Genomic DNA, 20,732 nt, shown 5'->3' with positions numbered 1-20,732 from the left:
ATCAGTATGAGCAGTCGAACTGCGGATGAGTTGTTATAAATATGGTGATACTTGGAACATCTTGAGAAATTGTCCTAGACTTGGGAGGAATCTGTTCCATCAGAGCACCCGCGCCATGTACTCCATTATAGTTACTTCTCTACTTACACTACCAATTAGGGGTGGAGGAAAAGAGGGTAGATGGCACCTAAGAGGTGGAGGCCCGACCTATTGATATGATTGCTATGGTATGGCTGATATCGCTACACAAGATAATGTTCATTACAAGTATGATCTCGAGTTATTATAAAGTAACAATTTCATTAACTTGATTCGGTTCCGAGTATCGAGGCAAGTCCTCCTAATATACGCCAATCATTAGTGAGGTTCATAATCTTGAAGTCTATTTATGTGAATACTCTTGTTGGGAAATTATATGAAGATAGCTATGTCTATCATTACGTGTTGGTCACTAAAAATATCTGTGAGGCTAAAAGTGACTTTGTTAACCATTTCAGTGAGTTTGATGTAATTTCCAAATAATTGATTTCAATTGTGAATTATATGCCCTATCGGTATGAGGGTTAATTATATGTTGTGATTTTGTTTGACGGAAATTATTTAGAAGAAGAAAGAAAGGAAATGAAAAAAAAAATTCAGTTTGCACAATGTGCGTATTACTTGTGGTACAGAGTTGAGGACAAGATCCTTGTTTTTTTTGTAATGACAAAAGCGGTCGTTTTGAACGTTTGCACTTTGATCGCCAGTTCTTGGGCAAGACTTGCCCCGTGTAACGTATTATGACAGATTTAGATCGTTGGTTTAGGTTTTCAGGAAAAATCAGAATGAATTTGAAGGAACAGTCTCAGTCGAAAGCTTTGAATTTGAAAGGTTTGACTAAGAGTTGACTTATTTGTATATGAGCTCGGATCGGAAATTTTATGATTTGGATAGCTTTGTTGGGTGATTTATGACATAGGAGAGTGATCGGAATGCATTTTGGAAGTCCGTGGAAGGATTTAGCTTGAATTGGAAAAGTTAATATTTTGGCAAATTCCGGTAGATAGGTGATATTTTGATACGAGGGTCGGAATGGAATTCCTAGAGTTTCTGTAGCTTCGTTAAGTCATTTTTGATGTGTGTGCAAAATTTTAGGTCATTTGGACGTCGTTTGGTCGACCTTTTGATCGAATTCGGATTTCAGAAGTTTTGGAATTCTTAGGCTTGAATCCGAGGGTGATTTGATGTTTTGATATTGTTTTGAGTGTTCCGAAGGTTGGAACAAGTTTGAATTATGTTATGGGGTGTGTTGGCATGTTTGGTCGGGGTCCCATGAGGCTCGGATATATTTTGGAAGATTTTGCCGTTTTGAGCATAAGCATGTAATGATCCAAATGTCCATTTTTAGTTCTAGAGATCGAAATTTGATTTCGAGACTTCCAGAATTTTGATAATGAATTATAGGACTGATCTGGAAAGTTTGGTCTAATTTCATCAAGTCGCGTTTGGGTTTTTGACACGAAATATGAGTTAATTGTTTAACGAGCGAAATAGGTATTGAACTAAGGAAATAAGCCCCGAATTGAGTTTCAAATGAAGGGATATGTTCGTATTATTATTTGTGACTCATAGGAACAAGAATCATCGAATTCTGAGTTCGTATGATGGAGTTAGAGCCTTTTTAGTGAAAAGAAAAGCTGCTACAATTTTCTGGGCAGTTTCTGCATTTTTCGCATGTGTGAACAGTGACCGCACCTGCGTGAACAGTACCCATGTATAGTACACGTGAACAGTAAAAATGTATGAACAGTACCCACGAAATTCTAGATAGTTTTAAGTCCAGCAGTCTGGTTTTTGGTCATTTTTTCGACTGCCAAGCTCGGGTTTTGGGCAATTTTGAGCGAGAAATCACGGGAATTCTTGGGGTAAATTTTCTTGAATACCTTGTGATTATATTTCATGAATAAATCTTCATTTTTGGTGTTAGATTATTGATATTTGAAGAGAAATGGAGGAATTTTCTAAAATTCCATAAAGATGAATTTTTAAGATTTGAAAGCTAGTCAGATTTTGGTAAAATTTGTTTGGTTGGACTCGTGGTTTTTATGGGGGTTCATATTCCGTGACTTTTGTCATATTCCGAGATGTGGGCCCCACAGGCGTATTTTTAGTGCAATTTCGGATTTTTAATGGAAAATGTAGAATTTCATATGGAATTAATTCCTATATATTTTATTAACTGAATCGAATTATTGTGGCTAGATTCGAGGCATTCGAAGGTTGTTTTGAGAGACAAAGGCATTGCGAGCTAGAGGATTAGTCGGTTCGAGGTGAGTAATGATTGTAAATGATGTCCTGAGGTGAAACCCCGGATTTGCACATCGTAGTGCTATATTGAGGTGAGACACGAGCTGGATGATGAGCGCGGGGTCTTTTACTATCAGGGATTGTAACTTGGTCTATCCCGATTGATGATTTTACCGCATATTTGATTGAAACTTATTTGTTATCATCATGATTTGGGCTGATTGCCATACTTGAGCTTCGTGCCAATTATTTGAATCCTTTTGGAATTTTTATCACTATTTCCTCACTGTTTTGACTTATATTTAAACTCAGTCCTGTTGATAATTATTGTTTTACAAACTCAGCCGCTTTTATGCAGATTTGAAAACTCAAATGATATTTCTAAATGGTATTTTGGGTTGAGAACTACTGTTTTACAAATGCCCGGGGGGCTTATGATGATTTTCGGACTGAGTGAGGCCGAGGGCCATATGTGAGGATATGCTGAGTGATATGAGGCTGAGTTCCTGAGACACTATTTATGCCACGAGGTGGCTTGAGTGATGTGCGGCCGAGTGATATGAGGTCGAGGGCCTGAGATACTTTATATGCCACGTGGTGGCTTGAGTGATGTGAGGATATGCTGAGTGATGATGCCACGAGGTGGCTTGATATAGCGCTTGGGCCGTAAGGGGCCCCTCCGGAGTCTGCACACCCACAGTGAGCGCGGGTACCCATTGTTCTGAGTGATTGATACTATGCCCGAGGGGCTGATATGAGTGATTGAGAGGTAGCCTGAGGGGCTGATACTATTCTGAGAGTGAGCCCGAGGGGCTGTTACTGATCTGATATTGAGCCCAAAGGGCTGTTACTGTTCTGATATTGAGTCCGATGGGCTGTTACTGTTTTGACATTGAGCCCGAGAGGCTGGCACTGTTCTGATATTGAGCCCCTAGGGCTGGCTCTATTGATATTATGCCCGAGGGGCGGTTTGTTGTACATGTTTTGCCCGAGGGGCTGTTTACATTTTTATCATTTTTGTTACTCACTTGTAAACTACTTGCTTTACTTGTTGTAAAAAAAGGGGTTTTCACTTGATTTCTCACTGCTTTACTGTTTAAAGTGATTTTACTGCTTCAGTATGGAATACCTTGTGTTTTTGCGTGATTTCTTGCCTTCAGTCTTTATTTATTATTATTACTCACTGAGTCGGAGTACTCACATTACTCCCTGCACCTTGTGTGCAGATTCAGGTATGTTTTGGCTGATCGGAGGTAGAGTCATCAGGGTTTAGCAAGGTAGCTACCGGCGTTTTTGCAGCACTGCTTTTCTCTCTCCTCATTTCATTAGTCTGTATTTGTACACTCCAGGCTTTAAGTTGTATTTATACCCTAGTAGATGCTCGTGACTTGTGACACCCCGGTTAGGGCTGTGTTAGATTGTGCTTCCATTATTTATATCATATTTAAACTGTTTATTAATGTTTAACTATTTTTGAAAAGGCAGTATGGGTTTGTTGGCTGGCCTTGTCTTCACGAGAGGCGCTATCACGACCGGAGTGAGGTTTGGGTCGTGACAAGTTGGTATCAGAGCCTAGGTTATATAGGTCTCATGAGTCATGAGCAGGTTTAGTTGTCACGACCCCAATCCTCGGTCGTGATGGCGCCCAACACGATGCTAGGCAAGCCCGACCAATTCGTCACTCACAATCCCTTATGTAGAATTTATTACCAATTAATTGGATTTAATGCCAGATTAACATGAGCATAACTCTGTAGTAATAGATAAACAGTACGGAAAATCCATAAAATATCACTATAGAACCCACCGATCTGGTGTCACGAGCCAAGATCCCCTAATACAAGTCTGTGCAGCGACCTATACATAGAGATGTCTAGAATGCGGAAATAAAGAGGATAAGGGAAGAAATCGGGTCCTGCGGATGCCATGCAGCTACCTCGATGACTCCGGAATAAGCTGAACACCAGCAAAAAGCCTAAACTATGCCTCCGGGATACCTGTATCTGCACACATGGTGCAGGGAATAAAGTGAGTACTCCAACTTAGTGAGTAATAACAATAAATAATGACTGACGGAAAGAAAACTCGTAAAACACTACGCAGTTCTATATTAAAACAGTGAGAATATCAAAAACAGCAACTGAATGAAGAAGTCTTTTAAAAGTCCCTTAAGCCAGTATTCATTTCATTTACTCCTCAGGATAACCAAATTCATTTTTGTACTTCTGCGGCGTGTAGCCCGATCCATATAGTATACTGTTGCGGTGTGCAGCCCGATCCATATATATATATATATATATACTGCTGCGGCGTGCAGCCCGATCCAAGAATAGTCGACTGAGCTCACTGGGGGTGTGCAGACTCCGGAGGGGCTCCTTCAGCCCAAGCGCTATACTACTGCGGTGTGCAGTCCGATCCATATAATATGCTACTGCGGCGTGCAGTCTGATCTATATAATATACTACTGCGGCGTGCAGCCCGATCCATAGCATATCAAATACCCTCACAATGGGGTTCTCGACCCCTCTCAGCCAATATAGACTTGGCCTCTTGGGCACACTAAGATAAGACGGGGTTCTCAACCTGCACGTTACTCTCATTAGGATTTAACAATTTCTAAAACTGGTTCATATCATGTTTATAAGTTAAGAACATGACTGAGGGTATGATTTCAACTAGAAAAGTGAGGTCAACCAATACAGATGCCCCCCCCTAAGGGTCCTACAGATCGGCACAAGGCCCCAAATATGGCAACTACCCATAATATAATGATATTAATTAAGTCTCAGTCAAAAGTGCAGTAGAGTCATCAAACAGGATGGACCGAGTCCAAATCCCCAGTAGTAACAGACCCCACGCTCATCATACAGCGTGTGTCTCATCACAATATAGCACCACGTTGTGCAAATCCGGGGTTTCAAACCCTCAGAACATCATTTATAACCATTACTCACCTCAAGCAGGCCGAAATCCTAGCTCGCTACTCCCTTTCCTCGCAAATCAACCTCCTCGAGCGTCGAATCTGATCAAAACCATAAGTAATTCGTTACGATAGGCTAAGGGAATACAACCCAATCGAAAAGACTCGAAAAATATCAAAAATCACGAAGTTTGCAAAACCCGAGCCCCGGGCCCACTTCTCGAAAAATCAGAAAATTCACATCATCGGATTCCTTATCTCACCACGAGTCTATACATATCAAATTTACCAAAATCCGAGCTCAATTGCTCACTCAAACCCCAAATTTACATTCAAAAGGTCAAGCCCTAATTCTTCCCTTTTTAATCAAATTTTCCATGAATTTAAGTGTTGAATCCACAATTAAATGATGTTTCTTGGCCGTAGGACTCACCTCCAACTGATTCCCAGTCAAAGCCCTCTTTAATCCTCGTCAAAAGCTCTCAAGGTTACTCAAAAATGGAGGAAATGGGTTTGGGTTCGCGGATGAGATATTTTGAACATTCTGCCCGGATCACGGTAGCTAACTCTATGCGATCGCATTCAAGCCCCTGCGATCACATAGACCAAAATCTGCAGCTCCAGAATTAACCCTATGCGATCACATCCTATCCTCTGCGATCGCATAGCTCAATGACTTTAGCCTATGCGATCGCATTGAACAAATTTCCACGAAAATCCCGGATTAGCTTTACACTATGCGATCGCAACACCTGCTATGCGATCGCATAGCACAACCAAACAACCCCGAAAATCCTTCTATGCGGTCGCAACCCTTTATATGTGATCACATAGAGCAAAATTGCTCTGCATTGACTGCTGCATTTCTGTAGCATTTTCCAACTTCAAAAATTCCCGTTAGCCATCCGAAATTACCCCGAGGCCCCCGGGACCTCAACCAAAAGTGCCAACCCGTTCTAAAATATTATTCAAACTTGTTCCAATCATCAAAACACCACAAACAACACCAAAACCATAAAATTACATCGGAGTCAAGCCTAAATTTCTTAAAAACTTCCGAAATATGCATTTGATCAAAAACCTGACCAACACACTTCCGAATGATCTGAATTTTTGCACACACATCCAAAATCATCTAACGAAGCTACTGTAACCCTTGGAATTCCATTCCGACCCCCGTATCAAAATCTGACCTACCAACCGGAATTCGCCAAAATACTAACTTCGCCAATTCGAGCCTAATTCCACTCCGGACCTCCAAAATCAATTCCGATCACATTCTTAAGCCACATATCAACCCCCAAAGCTAACCGAATCACCGAAAATCACATCCGAGCCCTCTAACTCAATAGTCAACATCCAGTTGACCTTTCCAAAACAAGCATTCCTTAAAGAGACTAAGTGTCTCATTTTCTATCAAAACCAATCTGATTCAACTCTAACACACTGAATACCGATAACAAAACATAAAGAAACATAAAATGGGGGAAATGGGGAAGTAACTCATGTGATGACGGGCCGGGTCGTTACATTAGTAGAGTTTCGCGGATCGGTACAGAGACTTCTGTATTTATCCTCGAGAGGATGCAGAACCTTTAGGAAAACTTCACATTCTTGAATTCTTATCATGCGTCCTTTGATTCAGCTTGAAATGTAACTCTTTGAATTCCTTCCACGCGTTCATATGCGCGCATGAGCGCTGAGTATCAGATGTGCCTTGATGGTTTGTGATTTCCCGATCGAGGGGTAATGTATGATCTCTGTAAGTTGATGTTGGGCCAGTATGAAGGACTTGAGGCCGGATATTTGCCTATGGCTTGAGCACCGAGGTGCTGATTATGTGAGCAAGTGTTTTTGAACTTATATGTTCGGTAGTGTCCTTATTAGTGGGAGTGATGGCTGGATAACTATGTGATGAGTATGTTAGTACTACGAGATGTATCCATCTTGATTTGAGGTATAGCCCCGAGTTATGGGTGTGCAAAGAGTCTTTTCATGTGTCCTAGTTGGGAGTGAAGTAAATTTCATGTTGCAGTATGAGTTCAGACTCAGGAAGACTAAGTGACTGCGTAATGGTTATGACGGTGGAAGGTATACATAAATGTTATTTTAAGGCGAAGAAGGTGGGTTATCTCATGCGAAGTGTTCTGAGGTTGTACGATCCTTATATGTCTGTTAGATTTGCGAGGGAATGATATGTGTTGCAACTTAAATTGGGTCGCTTAGTGAGTGGGTGTAACTGTTGCGAGAGTGGAATGCGAGATTTGTAGAAGAGTTAAAATTCTAGATGATCTGTGTTTTCACAAGCTTATAAAAGATTTGAGTTTAATCTCATTATGGTATCATGGCATCAATAGAGTATAATCGTTATGAGTTATTGAGCGTGTGTTGATCTATGGCTTCGAGCCAAGTGGGGGAGTCCGCTATTGAATAGTTAATTGCACGATTATGTGCTCTAGTGGTTACAGTTCGAGGCGTATTTGTAAATCAGTTGTGGCTCGAGTAAAGGAACTTTCAATAAAGGCTATGTTATTCTTTATGGGTGTACGATAATCGGGGAATGACTTGAGTTGTGGTTGGTAACGAATGCTCGATGCATTGAGCAGGAAGTTGCTTGGTTATATTGGAATGACGTCACATTCTGCAGTGTCAGAGTGCTAATGAAGCACAGGTTGTTGGGTTCGTTTAATCAATCTAACTACGGTTTGAGTAGTGTGGATGACTCTAGAGAATGGTCCTATTGTGTTCAAAACTCTACATGCAATAATTGGAGGCTTCTAAGTTGTACTTATGGATAGAAACTGAGTTTTCAGTGGAAGATGGAAAGACTTGTAGTATTTTCTATATTAATTATGGGATTCTATATATCAGTATCGGAAAGGTGAAGGTAATGGCTTTGGGGAACACTTAAAAGAGTATTCAGCGACTTAGGAGCCTTAGACGGTGTAACTTTATGCTTGGGTTTCGTGTGATAAGCCTAGGTTGAGGAAATTGTGGTGCTACAGCAAGAAGGAATATCAAGTTGAAGATGAATCAGAAGGAATTTAGATAGATGGGGTATCTTGATAGTAGACCAAATCGGTATGGTAAGGATATGATTAATTCCTTGTGTGTGTTCGAGGTAATGAGTTCCTACAACTATTTTGCAACAATGATCTTGGGTTTTGATGGCTTGCTTAGCTTGGTCTAGTTAGAAGGATTCAGTCCTGGCAGTTGAATTTGTGCAAATAGAATTAAGAGAGTTCTTATTGATTTCTACCGTGGTTGGAGAGGTGCAATTTCTCCGAGTGTGAGAAGCATAGGATATGTAATGATTTTTCCTCTAGATGGGATCAATGGAAGTTCTTGGCTAGACGAGTTGCAGTTCAGTTCTGAAAGGAAGTTCATAAAACTCTTAGGAAGTGGGTAGCCTTAGATAATTAAGGAAATGGTACTGCTAATTGAAAATGATTTGACGAGAGTCTATGTTTTAGTAAAAGGGCAATGTTATTAAGTTTATAGCACTTCGGTAGTATTGCGACACCTTCTTTTTAGATCGACTGGTGATATTCGGGTTTGCTTGGTGGCACAGGGAAATTTTAGAGTATCTATAGTGGAATGATTGGGTATTAGAGGTGTGGCATATATTCGGACGGCGAAATTGGGATAGGATATGGTGATTCATGTGCCATATGGACGTGGAGATGGAAGTTCTCATATTCAGGATATGTTGTGATTGTAGATCATGTGTATCGGCACTATTTAGTAACTACCGAGATTTGGAGGCCCGAGTGGATCTTTCTTTGCTTGGTATGTTAGATTTTGGATGTGATGTTGGGGATTTAGACTGATTGTCTCAGTGTTGGGTTATTCTGGACTATTGCGTTATGGGCTAGGTTGAAAATGCCAAAGGTTGAGTGGTGATATGCGTTGGGTTATGTTCTAGTGGAGTGGTTTATATTTCATAGACCCAACGGACAGCTGGGAAGGATTGCTTTTCTTAATTGGGCCTTTGTGATGGATGTCAGTGTAGAGGTTTCTACAATTGATTCAGTTCCGGTGTTGAGGGACTTTTCGGAAGTGTTTCTTGTGGTCAGGCTTGTCGTCGGGCGAGGTTGTGGATTTCGGTATTTATGTGATGCTGGGAACCATATCTTATGGCTCCGGCAGGAGTTATGGTAGTTGAAGGAGCAGTTTTAGGCTTCCTTTTTTAAGTAGTTCATTGGCAGGCCAATGTGGATGCATGTTCTAGCTTGAGTCGACTTGGTTGGCCCTGAGTTGTATTGTTGAGGGATAGGTTGATTCGACCGTTATTGAGCTTATTAGTGATCTGGGGAGATCTATGAATTGTCTTTCTATGTTGCGAGACATTATTGATTTATTGGTTATGGGCACATATGGTGCATTTCTAATGGGGTTCATAGTTGAAGTCGAGCGGGAAGAGTAATCGGGTGTTGCTCGGTGAATGGTGTATCAGTTACGTCCTATCGGGTTTGCGTGGTATATGTTACTTGTTTCACCATTGGTGTAATGATTTGCTTTGGTTCCAGACGTCAAATTGTGCGTGGTTGTCAATTTCGAGCATAGTCACTTGAGGTGTCCCATGTGAAGCAGTGTTTGGATAGGATCGTGCATTGTAGAGAAGCTATGTGGAGATATGACCTTGCGGGTTAGATTCGTGTGTCCTATTCTATGATGTGAGACGGGTTCTCAGCCCTGCATTGTGGTGGTACTGGTGAGCTTGAGGTACAACTCTTTTATTTGAGTCATTTTCATGATTTGAGTATGTTCGGACCGTTGCTTATTGGTGCGCGTATTATGCTAGATGAGGCTTAGGCCTCTATTGGTGTGACATGTCACCAGGTAGTGTGTTGGGTCAGAGGAGATCGTTGGGATCATTAATGAAAATAAACGGATTCGATTTCAGCATGTTTGATGGGTAAACATCGAGGTTCGGTTCAAAAGAAAAATTTGCTATGGTAATTGCCAGAGGAGAAATGGCTTCATGAATGGTTGATCTAAGAAATGGTTATGGTTTATTGTGTGTTTCATTTAACGTTGGCAGTATATGAAAGTGTTGGAATGAGACTTTAACTGATAAGAGGTTTTCTATTGGTATTTGGTTGTTATGGGCAGCTGCTGTGAATAGAAGTTATTGCGGCGAGCGTTAGAGTTATATGGTATATCATGGGATTGCTCCCGAGGTTGCAGGCATGGGTTACTACAGCTAGTTCGGGTCTATTCAAAGTATAGGTGTGAGGTTTTAATCGTATTGATGGTTTCAGAAGTGAAAATGTGGTTTTATTGTTTATGGTCTAGATTGGATTGTGTAATTTTAGTTGAACGATGTTATCGGACCTATATGAGATAGGGTGACATGGGATCACCCCCGCCTATATGCATGGTAAGGTTATTCAGCGATTGGTGGGCTTTTAGAACAGCTCTGGGTGCGTTCGAGGACGAACGTGTGTTTAAGTGGGGGAGCATGTAACGACCCGACCGGTCATTTTGAACTTTTGCACTTTGATCGCCAGTTCCCTGGAATGAATTGCCCAGCGTAACGTATTATGACTGATGTAGATCGTTGGTTTTGGTTTTCAGGAAAAATCAGAATGAATTTGAAGGAACAGTCTCAGTTGAAAGCTTTGAATTTGAAAGGTTTGACTAAGAGTTGACATAGTAGTATATGAGCTTGGATCAGAAATTTTATGATTTGGATAGCATCGTTGGGTGATTTATGACTTAGGAGCACGATCGGAATGCATCTTGGAAGTCCGTGGAAGGATTTGGCTTGAATTGGCAAAGTTAATATTTTGGCGAATTCCGGTTGATAGGTGAGATTTTGATCCGAGGGTTGGAATGGAATTCCGAGAGTTTTTGTAGCTTCGTTATGTCATTTGTGATGTGTGTGCAAAATTTCAGGTCATTTGGACGTCGTTTGGTTAACTTTTTGATCGAATTCAAATTTCGGAAGTTTTGGAATTCTTAGGCTTGAATCTGAGGGTGATTTGATGTTGTTTTAAGCATTCCAAAGGTTGGAACAAGTTTGAATTATGTTATGGGGTGTGTTGGCATGTTTGGTCGGGGTCCCATGAGGCTCGGATATGTTTTGGAAGAGTTTTTGGAAGATTTTGCCGTTGAGCATAAGCATGTAATGATCTAAAGGTCCATTTTTAGTTCCAGAGATTGAAATTTGATTTTGAGACTTCCGGAATTTTGATAATGAATTATAGGACTAATCTGGAATGTTTGGTCTAATTTCATCAAGTCGCAATTGAGTTTTTGACACGAAACATGAGTTAATTGTTTAACGAGCAAAATGGGTATTGAACTGAGCAAATGATCTCCGAATTGAGTTTCGACTGAAGGGATATGTTTGTATTATTATTTGTGACTCATAGGAACAAGAATCATCAAATTCTGAGTTCGTGTGATGGAGTTAGAGCCTTTTTAGTGAAAAGAGGGGCTGCCACAATTTTCTGGGCAGTTTATGCATTTTTTGCACGTGTGAACAGTGACCGCACCTGCGTGAACAGTACCCATGTACAGTACACGTGCACAATACACGTGAACAGTAAAAATGTATGAACAATACCCCCGAAATTCTGGATAGTTTTAAGTCCAGCAGTACGATTTTTGGACATTTCTTTTGACTGCCATGCTCGGGTTTTTGGCAATTTTGATCGAGAAATCACGGGAATTCTTGGGGTAAGTGTTCTTGAATCCCTTGTGATTATATTTCATGAATAAATCTTCATTTTTGGTGTTAGATTATTGATATTTGAAGAGAAATGGAGGAATTTTCTAAAATTCCATAAAGATGAATTTTTAAGATTTGAAAGCCTGTCGGATTTTGGTAAAATTTGTTTGGTTGGACTCGTGGTTGGATGTGGATTCATATTCCGTGACTTTTGTCATATTCCGAGATGTGGGCCCCACGGGCGTATTTTTAGTGCAATTTCGGATTTTTAATGGAAAATGTAGAATTTCATATGGAATTAATTCCTATAATTTTTATTAACTGAATCGAATTATTGTGGCTAGATTCGAGGCATTCGGAGGTTGATTTGAGAGACAAAGGCATCGCGAGCAAGAGGATTAGCCTGTTCGAGGTGAGTAATGATTGTAAATGATGTCCTGAGGGTTTTAAACCCCGGATTTGCACATCGTAGTGCTATATTGAGGTGAGACACGAGCTGGATGATGAGCGCGGGGTATTTTACTACCGGGGATTGTAACTTGGTCCATCCCGATTGATGATTTTACCGCATATTTGATTGAAACTTATTTGTTATCATCATGATTTGGGTTGATTGCCATACTTGAGCTTCGTGCCAATTATTTGAATCCTTTGGGAATTTTTATCACTATTTCCTCACTGTTTTGACTTATATTTAAACTCAGTCCTATTGATCATTATTGTTTTACAAACTCAGCCGCTTTTATGCAGATTTGAAAACTCAAATGATATTTATAAATGGTATTTTGGGCTGAGAACTACTGTTTTACAAATGTCCGAGGGGCTTATGATGATTTTTGGACTGAGTGAGGCCGAGGGCCATATGTGAGGATATGCTGAGTGATATGAGGCCGAGGGCCTGAGATACTATTTATGCCACGAGGTGGCTTGAGTGATGTGAGGCCGAGTGATATGAGGCCGAGGGCCTGAGATACTTTATATGCCACGCAATGGCTTGAGTGATATGAGGATATGCTGAGTGATGATGCCACGCGGTGGCTTGATATAGCGCTTGGGCCGTAAGGGGCCCCTCCGGAGTTTGCACACCCACAGTGAGCGTGGGTACCCATTGTTCTGAGTGATTGATACTATGCCCGATGGGCTGATATGAGTGATTGTGAGGTAGCCCGAGGGGCTGATACTATTCTGAGAGTGAGCTCAAGTGGCTGTTACTGATTTGATATTGAGCTCGAAGGGCTGTTACTGTTCTGATATTGAGCCAGAGGGGCTGGCACTGTTCTGATATTCAGCCCGAGGGGCTGGCTCTGTTGATATTATGCTCGAGGGGCGGTTTGTTGTACATGTTTTTCCCGAGGGGCGGTTTGTTGTACATGTTTTTCCTGAGGGACTGTTTACATTTCTATCATTTTTGTTACTCACTTGTAAACTACTTGCTTTACTTGTTGGAAAAAAGGGATTTTCACTTGATTTCTCACTATTTTACTGTTTAAAGTGATTTTACTGCTTCACTATGGAATACCTTGTGTTTTTGCGTGATTTCTTGCCTTCAGTCTTTATTTATTATTATTACTCACTGAGTCGGAGTACTCACATTACTCCCTGCACCTTTTGTGCAGATTTAGGTATGTTTTGGCTGATCGGAGGCAGAGTCATTAGGGTTTAGCAAGGTAGCTGCCGGCGTTCGCATCACTGCTTTTCTCTCTCCACATTTCATTAGTCTGTATTTGTACACTCCAGTCTTTCAGTTGTATTTATACCCTAGTAGATGCTCGTGACTTGTGACACCCTGGTTAGGGCTGTGTCGGGTTGTGCTTCCGTTAATTATATCATTAAATCATATTTAAACTGTTTATTAATGTTTAACTATTTTTGAAAAGGCGATATGGGTTTATTGGCTGGACTTGTCTTCACGAGAGGCGCCATCACGGCCGGAGTGGGGGTTGGGTCGTGACATTTTTATATGACGTAAAATATTTAAAACGGGCTACAAGCTGCGGTGGATTCTATATAAGGACGAGGTCCTTGTGGTAAAAAGTTTATGTGTTTAAATTCTCTTTTTGTGAAATTAAAAATGTGTACTATAGTACTTATAGGGAGTCATGCCTATGAGGCTTATTTGAAAAATCTCATATGAATATCTCAGGGCATAATATGCCAAATTTGTATTTTAACTATGGAATTTAGCCCACAAGATAAGTGCCCAGACGACGTTAAATGTGACTTGTTAATTCAGGTAATTACTTACGAGGTCTTCATTCCTCGTTGTTAGAAAATGGAGGTTTGAACGTGATTTTTGTTGGCATGAGATTAATTGGCGAGTTGTAATTGATTATAAACAACTATTAATACTAGAGATGCGGTTATGGTCATACATATGATAATGTCACGGCTGTAATGCGGAAATTTGTGTTATTGATATATACATTGTGGTGATTTGTTGAGTTGTGGATGTGTTGTTAGGAGTTGCTTTGGTGTTACTCTGATAGGTGAATAGGCCCAATTACAGGGAAGACTCTGCCGAAATTTCTGAAAAATTTGGGAGTTAGAAAAATTTGGGATATTGAGATGTGCAAAGAAAGAGATAAGTTACATTATGTATTTGATGACGGACTCTACTTCTTATTTGAGATGAATGACCTAAGTGGGGAGGATGTACCAACCGTTAAGCGCTATTAAAAAAAGTTGATGCATGCGTAAGCACGAGTTGCTAAAGCCAGGTGAGACTAATGTCGTGTGATGATGTGAAAATCAGACCTTTTTGAAAATATTCGGAGTGTAAGAAAATTGGTCTTAAAGTTTACAAAGGTGGGTAGGGGAAATAGCCTCAATTGAAATGATATTGTCGGACTTATTTCGAATGCGGTAATGTGGGATCAACCACGAGTATATGTGTAAAAGTAGAAATATCAATTTGGTAACCTCAAAATAATTCTTAGTACGTTCGAGGACGAACGTTTGTTTAAGAGATGGAGAATGTAACGACCCGACTTGTCATTTTAAGAATTAGTGTCTCGTTCAGAGGCTTAAGACCTCAAGAAGCTTCATAACGTGTATTATGACTTGCGTGTGTGATCGATTTTGGTGTTCGAATTATTCAAGACTTAATTGAAAAAATAATATATTCTTGTTCTGTAAGCTTGAATGAAAAGAGTTGACCGGAGTTTAACTTTTGTGCAAACGACCTCGGAATAGAATTTTGATGGTTCCAATAGCTTCTTATGATTATTTCGGACTTAGACACATGATCGGAATTGGAATTAGAAGTCTGTAGAGCAATTCAGCACATTTTGGCGAAATTACAAAGTTGACGTGTTCTAATTATTTTGTATACAAACGAGGACTGATAAAATGATGGATATCAATTGGATATGATAATAAGTGTACGATGCATATTATAAGTGATATGGGGTTTAGCGAATGTCCTAAGTCTAAGTCAAGTCGGAAAATTTCCTAATAGACTAAAGTTGCAAATGAGTATGCTTAAGACCTCACTTTGGACGATCATATCTACATATATATAAAGAACTATGTGATGGACAACCTATCAAATGAAAGATTTTTGAGTCTAGTCCCCAACTCTTCAAATCGTTTGTCATTCGGACACTCATACCAGAAGTTATGACCAAATTACCAAAGCAGCGCAGGACCTTGCACTACCGCGGCGTCCCATGCGGTGCCTCGTGCGGCGTGCATGTAGGGATATCCAAAGAGCATTAGAAAATGTTTTCTGAGCACATTTTGCACAGCCTCCCCATCCCCTGCGACGCCCCATGCGCCGCGGCAGTACAAAAACGGGTTTTTTAAGACCCGAACCCCATTTCATTTAACTCGTTTGAGGTTTGTTATTTCAAGATTTTCTGGTGCTTTTAGAGAGAGGGAAGAGCAATTCTAGAGAGAAGAAGAAGCTCAAGTTCCTCATTCATCAAAAATCTTGTCCAAGCCTTGAAATCGCATCAAATGGGTTGCTAAGGCTTCAAGAGGTAAGAATTTCTTTTTCCCAATTCTTCAATTTCGAAGTCTAACTAGAAATGGGTAATTAGTAAGATGATTCATGGATGTTTGAGAATTAGTTATACATGCTTGTAACAATAAGGTTATAGGAAGATGGTTGAGTTTAAATAGTAAAGATTGGGTTAAAAGTGGTAGAACTCTTCAAAACTTTAATTGAGGATTTGAAAGTCAATCCGATGTCGAAATTCGATAATTTTTATATGGTTGAACTCATATCGGAATGAGTATTTGGATTTCATAAGTTTTCCCAAGATTCATGATGTGGGTACCACTGTTGAATTTTAAAATATATTTCGGATTTTATCCGGAAACAATCAGTAAATTCATATGGAATTAATTCGTATGATTTATATTAAGTATATTGAATTATTATGATTACATTTGAAGCTTCAAACGAATTCGCGAGGCAAAGGCTTGTTGGAATTTTGAATTGGTTGCAAAGCGAGGTAAGTGTTTGGTCTAACCTTAGCTTGAGGGATTAGGAGTTGTGTCCTATTTGTTATGTGTTATTTGTTGAGTACGACGTATAGGCATGGTGACGAGTATCTATACGTTGGTGTCAAGCATGCCTGTGAGTCTTATATTTTGATTAATGTGACTCTGTTTCGTATTGTATATGCTCTATATGATAATTTCTATTGAGGAATATGACTTCCGGAAGTATTATTGTTAATTGAACATTGTAGAGCATTAACTCTAGTTAAAAATAGAATTGTTGAACATTATAGAGCATTGGCTCAAGTTGAGAATTAAATTGTTGAATATTATAGAGCATTGACTATAGTTAAGAATAAAATTGTTGAACATTATAAAGCATTGGCTCAAGTTGACAATTGAATTGTTGAACATTATAGAGCATTGGCTCAAGTTGAGAATTGAATTGTTGAATATTGTAGAGCATTGGCTCTAGTTAAGAATAAAATTGTTGAACATTATAGAGCATTGGCTCAAGTTGACAATTGAATTGTTGAACATTGTAGAGCATTGGCTCAAGTTGTGAATAAAGGAGAGAGAGAAACATGACATTGTCTCCCTTGCCGGGATGCTATTGTTTTGATGTTGTTTCCCTTGCCGGGATTTGATTGTTATACTATTGTTCCCTTGCCTGGATTTTATTGTGATTTCATTTATTTCATTGCCCTTATTTCTTGTGATTGTTGTATGGGTGAGGAAGAGTGTTAAAACACGAAGGGTGATGTCGTGTATGATTTGTGAGGAAAGAGTGTAAAGCACGAACGGTGATGTCGTGCCGCACGATGTACCATTCCATGCCTATTATATTTAGAGTAAAAAGCACGAAGGGTGATGCCGTGCAGTTTATATTGCTTCTTATGGTGAGGACGAGAGTTAAATCACGAAGGGTGGTGCCGTGCACTTGTCCTTGATTTTTCCTGATTCTAATTGAGTTATGTTGTCCTTTACGTTTATTTACTGATTTTCTGTTGTTACTTGATTTTATTTCGATGTTATAGATTCCCTTACCCTAATTGCCTTGTGTTTGTTGCTTGGGTGAGGAAGAGTGTAAAGCATGAAGGGTGATGCTGTGTATTATTTTGGTGAGAGAGTGTTAAAACACGAAGGGTGATGCGGTGTATTGTTTTGGTGAGAGTGCGTTAAAGCATGAAGGGTGATGTCGTACACTTTCTGTTTGATGTGTTTACTTGTTATTAACAATTCAAGTGTATTAACTGTTTAGATCTCTTTACTGTTGTGATCCTTTGTGTTGGAATCCATAGTGTTTACAATACCTCGCCTTATTTTTTTTATATGTTCAATACTTCAAATTGAATAATTGTTACATTTTTAACTCAATTGATTTCTCAACTAAATTTTTCCTTAAACCATTTAAGGATGTACTTTACTTAAAAGGGAATTCCTTCTATGTCTTGATTTATTGATTTCTCGTATTAATAGTAATGATTCATTCGATATTGTACTTTAATTGAAAAGGGTATTTTCTTTATCAAATGATTTCTAAAAATAACTTCGTCTTATCTTGTTGATTTCCTATTTGGGTTGGGGGTTGTACTCTACTTTATGTTAAGTGAATGAGGCTCCTTGAATATTCTTAATTGTATTGGGTTATGGAACCTATGAACTGAGCAATATGAGAACACTGTTGTGCAATATGAGACATAAATATGTGGGCACGAGGTGCCGTGAAAATATGAAAGTGGGCTGAGACCTATATTATCTATGATTATGAAACGAGGCGTCACAAGGTGACCTTTACTCGAAAGAATTATATTCGAAAGATGCTTATTTGAAAAATACTTATTTGAAGGAAATATATTCGAAATATATTTATTGAAAAGCATATTATCTTAGAGATTATTATTTGAAGGATTTATAGGCGAAAGATTTATATTTGAAGGACTTGATTAATTGATTGCACTTGTATATTTTTTTGTTGAGAAGCATATATGGTGTTTTTGTTGCCTACTATTTATATCACTGGTTGATCATTTTTTCCATCATTGTTATCTGCTTCCTATTATTTTTGTACGCTATATTGCACAAGTTTATTTGGTAGTCTTGTCACGACCCAATCCCCGAACCCGGTCGTGATGGCACCTCTCATGAAGACAAGGCCAGCCAGACCAAAACGGAACACCTCTTTAATACAGTTAATAATCATAAACAGTAATAACATATAAAATAATACTCATAAATTGCGCAATTTTAACGTTAACAACAGCAGGAACCATCGCGACACAGCCCAAACCAGGGTGTCACAAGTCATGAGCTACTACAGAATCTGCTATAGGTCTACAAAGTACGGAATCCGATACAACAGTCTGAAGAAAACATAAATGATAGAGGATAAGAGAGACAAGGGTCTGCGGGCGTCAGCAGCTACCTCGTAACTCCAAATCACTGCCTAGCCTGGACGGAATCAGCGCTCAGGTGCGGACTCTGCTATACCTGAATCTGCACACACGGTGCATGGAGTAGTGTGAGTACTTCGACTCAGTGAGTAATAATTATAAATAATGGCTGAAAGTATGAAAACACGTAAAGGCACAAAGCAATTCCATATCAAGCAGTAAAAATCACTTAAAGCAGTAAATCAGTGAAGAAATCAAATGATATTCCTTTTGAAATAAGTAAAACCGGTAAACTAACAGGTAGATAACAAGTAGAAATCCGCCCCTTGGGCCAGTATCAATCGCTCAACACAGTATCAGCCCCTCGGGATCACTCTCAGTATAGTATTAGCCCCTAGGGCTCAGTATCAATCACTCAGGACAGTATCAGCCCCTCGGGCTACCTCACAATCACTCATATTATCCCCTCGGGCATAGTATCAATCACTCAGCATAATGGGTACCCGCGCTCACTGTGGGTGTGTAGACTCCGGAGGGGCCCCTTACGGCCCAAGCGCTATATCAAGCCACCTCGTGGCATCATCACTCGGCACTCGACCTCACATCACTCAAGCCACCTCGTGGCATATAAATTATCGCAGGCCCTCGACCTCATATCACTCAGCATATCCTCACATATGGCCCTCGGCCTCACTCATTCCAAAAATCATCACAAGCCCCTTGGGCATTAGTAAAGCAGTAGTTCTCAGCCCAAAACATGATGTAGAAATATTATTTAAGTTTCAAATCTAAGTAAAAGTGGTTGAGTTTGTAAAATAGTAGATATCAACAGGACTGAGTTCAAATAATAAGTCAAGCAGTGAGGGAACAGAGATAAAAATCCCCGAAGGGTTCAAATAGTTGGCACGAAGCCCAAATCATGATGATAACAAATGAATTTCAGTCAAATATTCAGTAAAATCGTCAATCGGGATAGACCAAGTCACAATCCCCAGTAGTGAAAGTCCCCACGCTCATCATCCAGCGCGTATCTCGCCTCAATATAGCACTACGATGTGCAAATCCAGGGTTTCAAACCCTCAAGACATCATTTACAACCATTACTCACCTCAAGCAGGCCGAAATCCTAGCTCGCTACTCCCTTGCCTAGCAAATCAACCTCCTCGAGCGTCGAATCTGATCAAAACCACAAGTAATACGTTACAATTGGCCAAGGGAATACAACCCAATCGATAAGACTCGAAAATCACGAAGTTGGCGAAACCCGAGCCCCAGGCCCACTTCTCAAAAAATCGGAAAATTGACATCACCGAATTCCTTGTCTCACCACGAGTCTATACATATCAAATTTACCGAAATCCGAGCTCAAATGCTCCCTCAAACCCCCAAATTTATATTTCAAAAGTCAAGCCCTAATCCTTCCCCTTTTAATCAAATTTCCATGAATTTAGTGTTGAATCTACAATTAAATGATGTTTCTAGTCCATAGGACTCACCTCCAATCGATTCCCAGTCAAAACCCTCTTTAATACTCGTCAAAAGCTCCCAAGGTTACTCAACAATGGAGGAAATGAGACTTGGTTCGCGAGTGAAATGTTTATTAAAACCCTTATGTCAGCCCATATTTTACTCTATGCGATCGCATCCAAGCCTCTGCGATCGCATCCAAGCCTCTACGATTGCATAGCTCAACTTTCCAAGGCCTCCAAAATGTCCTATGCGAACGCGACCCCTTAACGACGATCGCACTGCTTCACCAATCAAACCTACGCGATCACATACACTACTCTGCGATCGCATTGAGCAAAGTACCCCTCAGAACCTCAGGTCCATTTAATGCTACGCGATTGCATTACTCCTCATGCGATCGCAATGAACAACCTCCTCAACCTATGCGATCGCATACCCTATACCGTGATCGTATTGAGCAATCAGAACGGCCTTCCCCAAACCTTCTATGCGATCGCAATTGCACTCCTGCGATCGCAGAGAACAAAAATGTTCTGC

Source organism: Nicotiana sylvestris, chromosome 8, assembly GCF_000393655.2.
Source record: "Nicotiana sylvestris chromosome 8, ASM39365v2, whole genome shotgun sequence".
In the NCBI taxonomy this organism is placed as follows: domain Eukaryota; kingdom Viridiplantae; phylum Streptophyta; class Magnoliopsida; order Solanales; family Solanaceae; genus Nicotiana; species Nicotiana sylvestris.
The sequence above is the reverse complement of the archived record's forward strand: the minus strand, read 5'-3'. Positions refer to the sequence as shown.